Source organism: Octodon degus, unplaced genomic scaffold (assembly GCF_000260255.1).
Source record: "Octodon degus isolate 3935 unplaced genomic scaffold, OctDeg1.0 scaffold00245, whole genome shotgun sequence".
Lineage (NCBI taxonomy): Eukaryota > Metazoa > Chordata > Mammalia > Rodentia > Octodontidae > Octodon > Octodon degus.
This window is the reverse complement of record NW_004524821.1, coordinates 2,453,849-2,460,872: the sequence shown is the minus strand read 5'-3', so window position 1 is coordinate 2,460,872 and position 7,024 is coordinate 2,453,849. Positions and strand designations below refer to the sequence as shown.

Sequence of the window (7,024 nt, the reverse complement as noted above, 5' to 3'; positions counted from 1 at the left end):
TTTTTAAAACCTCATAATATAAATGCAACCTCTTTTCATATCATCCTTGTATAACATCTTTTTTTTAAAGACGACAATTTTCCAAATTACTAAATATGACCATTTCAGTAAAATCTCAAAGATTTTCATTTTCCAGCCTCAGGATTGAACTTAGAACCCAGGACCTTGTGTGTGGTAGATAAATGCTCTACACTGAGATTCAACCCTAACCCAAGGTTTTATTTTTTTTAAAGAGATTTAAATTTTATATTCAGATTATAATATGCTAATTACAGAAAATATTGATGTTATAGGCCTATAGCAGCATTTTCTTTTTTTCCCCATTGGAAGAAAGGTAGCTTCTTTAATAAATGGTGCTGGAAAAATTGGCTCTGCACATGCCAAAGATAAAAACTGAACCAATATCTTTTTTTTATGGGCACAAGAGTTTGAGATATTTTATAAAGATATCAAATAAAACATTTCCATAAAATCTTGGAAAGGTTTAGATATACAGGAAATAGTAAACATAGGTTATAGTTCACATAATTTCTTTTTTATTATAATTTTCTTGTATTTTAAGGAGTGAAAACAAGAGCAAGAAAAACAAAAGCAAAGACAGAAACAGGGTAACATGTAACTATATATATTAGAAATTTTCAAAGCAAGAATAACTGATTAACAGTGATTGATATATTACCTATTTTTATTGTCAAATATGTTGCTGAGATTAACAAGTATAGTCATGCAAGATGGGACATATGATTGAACATTACCACATGCTTTCAAAAAAATCTTAAATTTGTGTTCTTGACTCATTTATTTATTTATTTTAGCAGAACCAGGGATTGAATTTAGGCCCTTGTGCTTGCCAGGGAAGCACTTATTCCACTAAGCTATGTTCCCAGCCCCCTCATTTTCTTTCATTACCTTTTTAAAAAAATTTACTCTAAAGAGAGTATAGTAATAATTGATATGACATTAGAAATGGTACTCATTTATATAGCATCATTTTCAAATGACTACTTAGTACTCTACCCTTTGACTATATCATGTTTTTTTAATCAACACTTTATTAATGGAATTTTAAGTAATAAGTGCTTTCATATTATAAGCAGTGATGTGAAAACTTTGTTTTTTAAAAACAATAAATTTTATTGAATGTTTACCATGTGCTACATATTGCTTCAAATGCTTGATACATGTTAAGTACTTAATTCTCAAATCCTGTGGTGTGTACTATTATTCTCACCATTTTGCAGACAAAACTGAAATACAGAGTACTCAATTTTTTGAGGATCACACTGTCAGTAAGAGGAACAGCAGAATTTGTACCCACATTGTCTGCTCTATAGCCCAAGCTTTTCATCTTTATACATATTCATTCATTTTTATTTCATTAGGATAAATTTCTGGGTGAAAATCAATCACTAAATCAGAAGCTAACAATAACATGTAATAGATCAATGGAGCGTAAATGTACACATCTACCAAAGAGAGAACATTTTGCACAAGTATCTTATGATTGTATCAGAATCACAAGTGGACAAGTTGGTGCTTTCAAAACATGGATTTACCTGATTTGTTTCAAAGGTCATTATTTCTCCAAAACCTTTCAGTAACTGGCATATAGGTAGGTATTTATAGGTTTGAAAGGCAGGGAACTCATTCCACTCTTGTTTTTATAATCTGTGTTCTTTTGCATAAATAGCAGAAAAAGACCAATTTTCAGGCAAGACATTCATCTCTCTATTTGTTTATTTAAATTCTAGTTTGTTTACCAGTGACTTTTCAATGCCTCCTAAGAATCCATATAGTATAATAAAAAGTATTAATAAGAATAAAAACAGGAAAATGTAACTTGGTGTTTTAACTGTGTAGATTTTTTTTCAATACTGAGGGTCAGCCTAGGAGTGCTTTACCACTGTTTTACAACCCCAGCCCTCTTTATTATATTGAGATACAGTCTTGTGAAATGGCCCATGCTGGCCTCCAACTTTTGATCCTCCTGCCTCAGCCTCCTGAGTAGAGAAGATCTGCCACACCCTGCTAGAAAATTGATATGGAGGCCAGGGTTATAGCTCAGCAGCCTAAGTGCCTGCCTGGCAAATGCCTAAGTGCCTGCCTGGCAAATGCAAAGTCCTGAGTTCAATCCCTGGTACCTCAAAAAAAAAAAAAAAAAAAGAAAAGAAGAAAGAAAGAAAGAAAAGAAAATTGTTGTGGAAGTCATATAATTGTGCACAGTTTTTAACACTGAAAAGCAAATTTGTATTTTATCTCACCTGTTTTTGAAAAAGAATATCTGTTAAGTGAAATTATTGGCCTTATTTGAGAGAGTAAGTATAATAATTCCATAAGTAAATAATTTTCTGGCACTAGATATGAAGACATTTTTATTAATGTTTTTATGAAATTTTATTGTAAATACAGTGGCAGTTATCTTGTGACTATTTTTAAGGTGTTGCTTTTATAAGCCAAAGCATTGTTCATTGAACTTAATATTTCCTTTCTCTTCTCCCTACTTCTTTGTCTCACTTATTCATACCTTCTTTTACCCTGAGAAAGAGAGAGAGAGAGTGACAGAGATAGACACTTGGAAGTTGATTCTAAATCAAGTACACAGGAGTTACTAGCTATGCAGCTTACTGAAAACTCTGCACAATAAACATAATTAAGAACTTGTGCTGAATCCCCTATATTTTTCCTGTGGTGCTCACCACAAATTGAATACAAATGTGATGTTACAGCAATCAGTGAAATTCCAGACTGTGGCTGTGGACTTTACTTCAGAAGAGTAGCATCTACTTGATTATGATCAGAAAATACTGTATTGGAATGTGATGCTGGAAAAAAATTGTTTTTGTCTTTTTGAGACAGAGTCTTACTATGCAATTCGGGCTGTCCTTGAGCTCACATTGTAATCTAGGGCTGTCCTTGAACTTGAAACAATCCTCCTGCCTTAGCCTCCCAAGTACCGGGATTACAGGCATGTGCCACCACGGCCAGTGATGGTGGAAAATTTGAGGAGCCTAATTTCAGTGGATAAGAACACCTTGCCTGTGTAACTTGGAATGTACCAATACAGCACCTTTAAGATTTGTGAAAGTTGCGAACATTCTGAAGCATTCAGTTGGACCTAAAATTTTAGTAGTCAAATGTTCCTATTATGTATCTGGTAGGAATAAAGTGGTCTTTTTAAGCTTCTGTCTACCAAGCAGAGTGTTCTAAAGCCTATTTGTGATCCTTTAAAGGCTGTGAGTCTCAAGAAGGCAGACCTGGGGGCTGGGGAGATAGCTCAGTAGAATAAGCGCTTGGGTGGCAAGCGCAGGGTCCTGAGTTCAATTCCCAGTCCTGCAAAGAAAAGAAAAGAAAAATAAATAAATAAATAAATAAATAAATAAGAAAAAAAAAGAAGGCAGACCTGAGTTGTGAGATATTTGTTTGCCTCACACTTTGTCCCCACATCTGTGCTGTTTTTCCATGAGTAGAACATCTATTTACCAAAATAGATGTGATCTGCAAAGTAGAGTAAGGATAAGAGCTATGGAAGATGGAAAAAAAGAATCTATATTGGAACTATGTGGATAAGTAAGACAAAATCAGATGAGAGTTTTGGGGGCCAGAAAGTCTGAAGTGTGAGGCCTTCAGCTTTGTTCTTTAGATTATTTTTGGTCTTTGGCTTCCTTTGTGGTTCCATATAAATTTCAAGATTGCCTTTTCTATCTCTACAAAAATGCTATTGAAATTTTGATAGAGATTGGATTGAATCTGTAGATCACGTTGGGTAGTGCTAACATTGAAACATTAAGTTTTAATCCATAAGCATGGGATGTCTTCCCATCCTTTGTGTCACCTGTCATTTCCTTCAGCCAAATTTTTGTTGGAGAAGCCTTTCAACTCCTTAGTTAATATGTAAGTATTTTATTCTTTTTGATGTGATTTTAAATGAGATTGTTAAACTGGGCATGGTGGTGCAGGCCTATAATCCCAGCACTTGGAAGAATCACTGTGAGTTCAAGACCAGTTTGGGCTAAAGTGAGTTCAACACCAGCCAGAACTGCATAGCAAGATCAGGTCTCAGAAAAAAGTCAGTGTTTGAACACCATGGCAGCAAGATGGTGGTGAGGAGTGGCCAAGGAAAGCTAGTATCAAATGAAACCAAGAGAGATAATAATGGCATTACAGCTACAGAAGACTCACCTGCTGCAAAGAAAACTCACAAATGCCAGAGTCAGGGAGTGAAGAAGGAGCCTGTAGGTGGAGGAAAGGCTGATAAAGGCCAGACACAAGATACACAAGAATCGGTGAATTCACTGCTGTTAAAGGGCAAAGCTCCTGTGGACCCAGAGTGTACAGCCAAGATGGGAAGGTTCATGTGCACTGTGAAAGAGATGATGTCTATGATGTCATGCTAAATCAAACCAATTCCAATTTAACAACAAGTGCTATCTTATTCAACTGTTAGAAGTGATGCCCAGAGAAACTTCAGTGTTTGGATAACACGGGGTCAAGTTGGGCAAATGGGACAGCACAGCTTAGGGGCTTGTTCAGCTGACCTCAACAAGGCCAAGGAAATAGTTAGAAGAAATTCCTTGACAAGGCAAAAAATAATTGGGAAGATCATGAGAGGTTTGTAAAGGTCCCTGGAAAATATGATACGCTGCAGATGGACTACACTGCCATCACTCAGGGTGATAATGAAACAGAAGAAGAGAATTCCCTTAAGGCTCCCTTGAAACCAGAGTCACAGCTAGATCTTGAGGGGAAGGAGCTGATAAAGTTGATCTGTAATGTCCAGACCATGGAAGAGGTGATGACTAAAATGAAGAATGTCACCAGGAAAGCCCCACTTGGAAAGCTGACAGTAGCACAAATCAAAGCAGATTATCATCTCTTAAGAAGACTGAAGATTGTATTTGGGCTGGCCAGTGTGGACAAGTTCTCCTGGCAGCATGCAACAAGTTTTACACCTGGATCCTACATGACTTTGGACTCTGTACCCCTCCACCAATTCAGGCTGAAAAAGAATTGTCAAACAAGAGCTGGCCAGATAGCTTAGTGGACGAAAGCACCTGCATAGGCAGAGCACAGCAGCCTGGGTTTGATCCTTAGTGTGCCGTGCTGACCCTGCCCCCAGGGTGCACTGAGACAACAATTGATGCTGGGTGTGGTGGCACACGCCTGTAATCCCAGCACTTGAGAGGCTGAAAACAGGAGGATCACTATAAGTCGTACCTACATAGTGAGACCCCGTAGACCCTGTCCTAAATACAAAGACAAAACAAAACTGTTAAAGTACAACTACTAGAGGCTTTGGGAGATATTGAAATTGCCATGAAGCTGGTGAAAACAGAACTCCAAAGCACAGCACCTCCATTGGACCAACACGATAGAAACCGACATTGTGACTGTGTCCTCTAGATCATGAAAGTTAGGAATTCAAAGCGATTTCCCAACACCTATAATCTACCCATGCTCCTACACATAGTGACTGCACCATGCCCTTGCTGGAGGAAAAAGCCTTCAGAGAGGATCTTCAGAATGGGGTGCTGCTGCGGCACAGTTCTAGGTGGAGTAATTGGTGAGAATCCTGAGCCATGGGCTTTGAATTGCCCCGCCAGAGGCTCTCATCACAGCTTACACGTTTGGAAAGGCATCTACTTTGCTGACATGTCTTCTAAGATTGCCAATTACTGCTTTGCCTCCAGACTAAAGAATACAGGACTGCTGCTTTTATCAGAGGTAGCTCTGGGTCAGTGTAATGAGCTAATAGAGGCCAATCCTGTTGTAGCTCAAAAATCAGATGATAACGAGGCAAGTCCAAAAGTTAAAAGAAGCGCTTTATTTTAGCTGGTGCCCAGCGGCGGTCTCTACGCAAGGTGCAAAGAGGCGTGCCGAGCATTGACAAGGTGCAGTATTTAATCTTGAAAACTGCAAAAACAGGGAAGGGGTGGAGAGGAAGAAGTGGCAGGGTCATTAGTTCATTAGGTGGTCTTATTGAGTGGGGTGCTTGAATCAGCAATCATGGGGTACAGCAGGTCATTAGTTCATGGGGGTGGTCCTGTTTGGTGGAGGTGCTGAGTTGGCAGTCATATATAGTTCATTGAGATAAAGTTTGGGGTACAGATATCATAGGACTTGGGTCACAGGGAAGGAGTTGGGAGGGGTAGGCGCATACAGAACAGGAACTCGGCGAGGTTAGAAGGGCAACAAAAATGGAGTCAATTTTGACAGGGTACAACAAATCCTAAGGCAGAAGTATTACTTCAGGGCAAACACAGCACAGAAGGCCTGGGGAAGATGGCTCCAATCCTGCCCACTTCCTTACCCTGAATGGGAGTACACTACAGTACTCTTAGGCCCAGCAGGTGACACAGGAGTTTTAAATCCAGAGGATTATACAAATCAACTACAATGAGCTTACTGACTATAACTCTAACATTATGGGTCCATATGGGATACCTTGTAGAGGTTCAATTTAATTTTCTGCAGCTGTGGTGAGTGTTGATAGTAAACCAGGGAAGATACAGTCTTCAAGCAATAAAATAAGGATTGTTGTACTTTTAAACTTTCTTGTTTTTTTGGTTGAGACAGCCTCACTACACACCCCAGGATCAACTTGAACTCATCATGCAGTTCAGGCAAGCCTCACCCTCACAGCGCCTCCTCCCAAGTGCATAGGTATGCACCACCATGCCCTGAGTGAACTTTTAAAAAACATTTCCAGTACAGAGCATTGAGCCAAGGTTCTTCATACTGAACCACATCCCCAGCACCTTATTTTTTTCTCTTGAGACAGGATCTCACTAAGTTGCCCCGAGTAGGCTTGAAATTACAGTTCTTCTGTCTCAGTCTCCCAGGGTTCTGAGAATACAGGTATGCACCCCACACCTAGCCTTTTTGATACTTCATATAATAGAATTGAAATGGTACAAATCTAAGAAAAAAAATTTAAAGAAAAAGAAAATAACAAAATACAACTATTTCCTTAGTTTTCTTTTCAGATTATTTGTCTTGTATGGACATGCTATTTATTGTTATCCTG

The 7,024-nt window shown here is 38.5% G+C and overlaps 1 pseudogene; it reads left to right on the top strand.

Annotated features, from left to right (window-relative positions):
- The first annotated feature begins 4,094 nt into the window (after nt 1-4,094).
- LOC101582036 lies at nt 4,095-6,480 on the top strand (annotated as a pseudogene).
- The last annotated feature ends 544 nt before the right edge of the window (nt 6,481-7,024 follow it).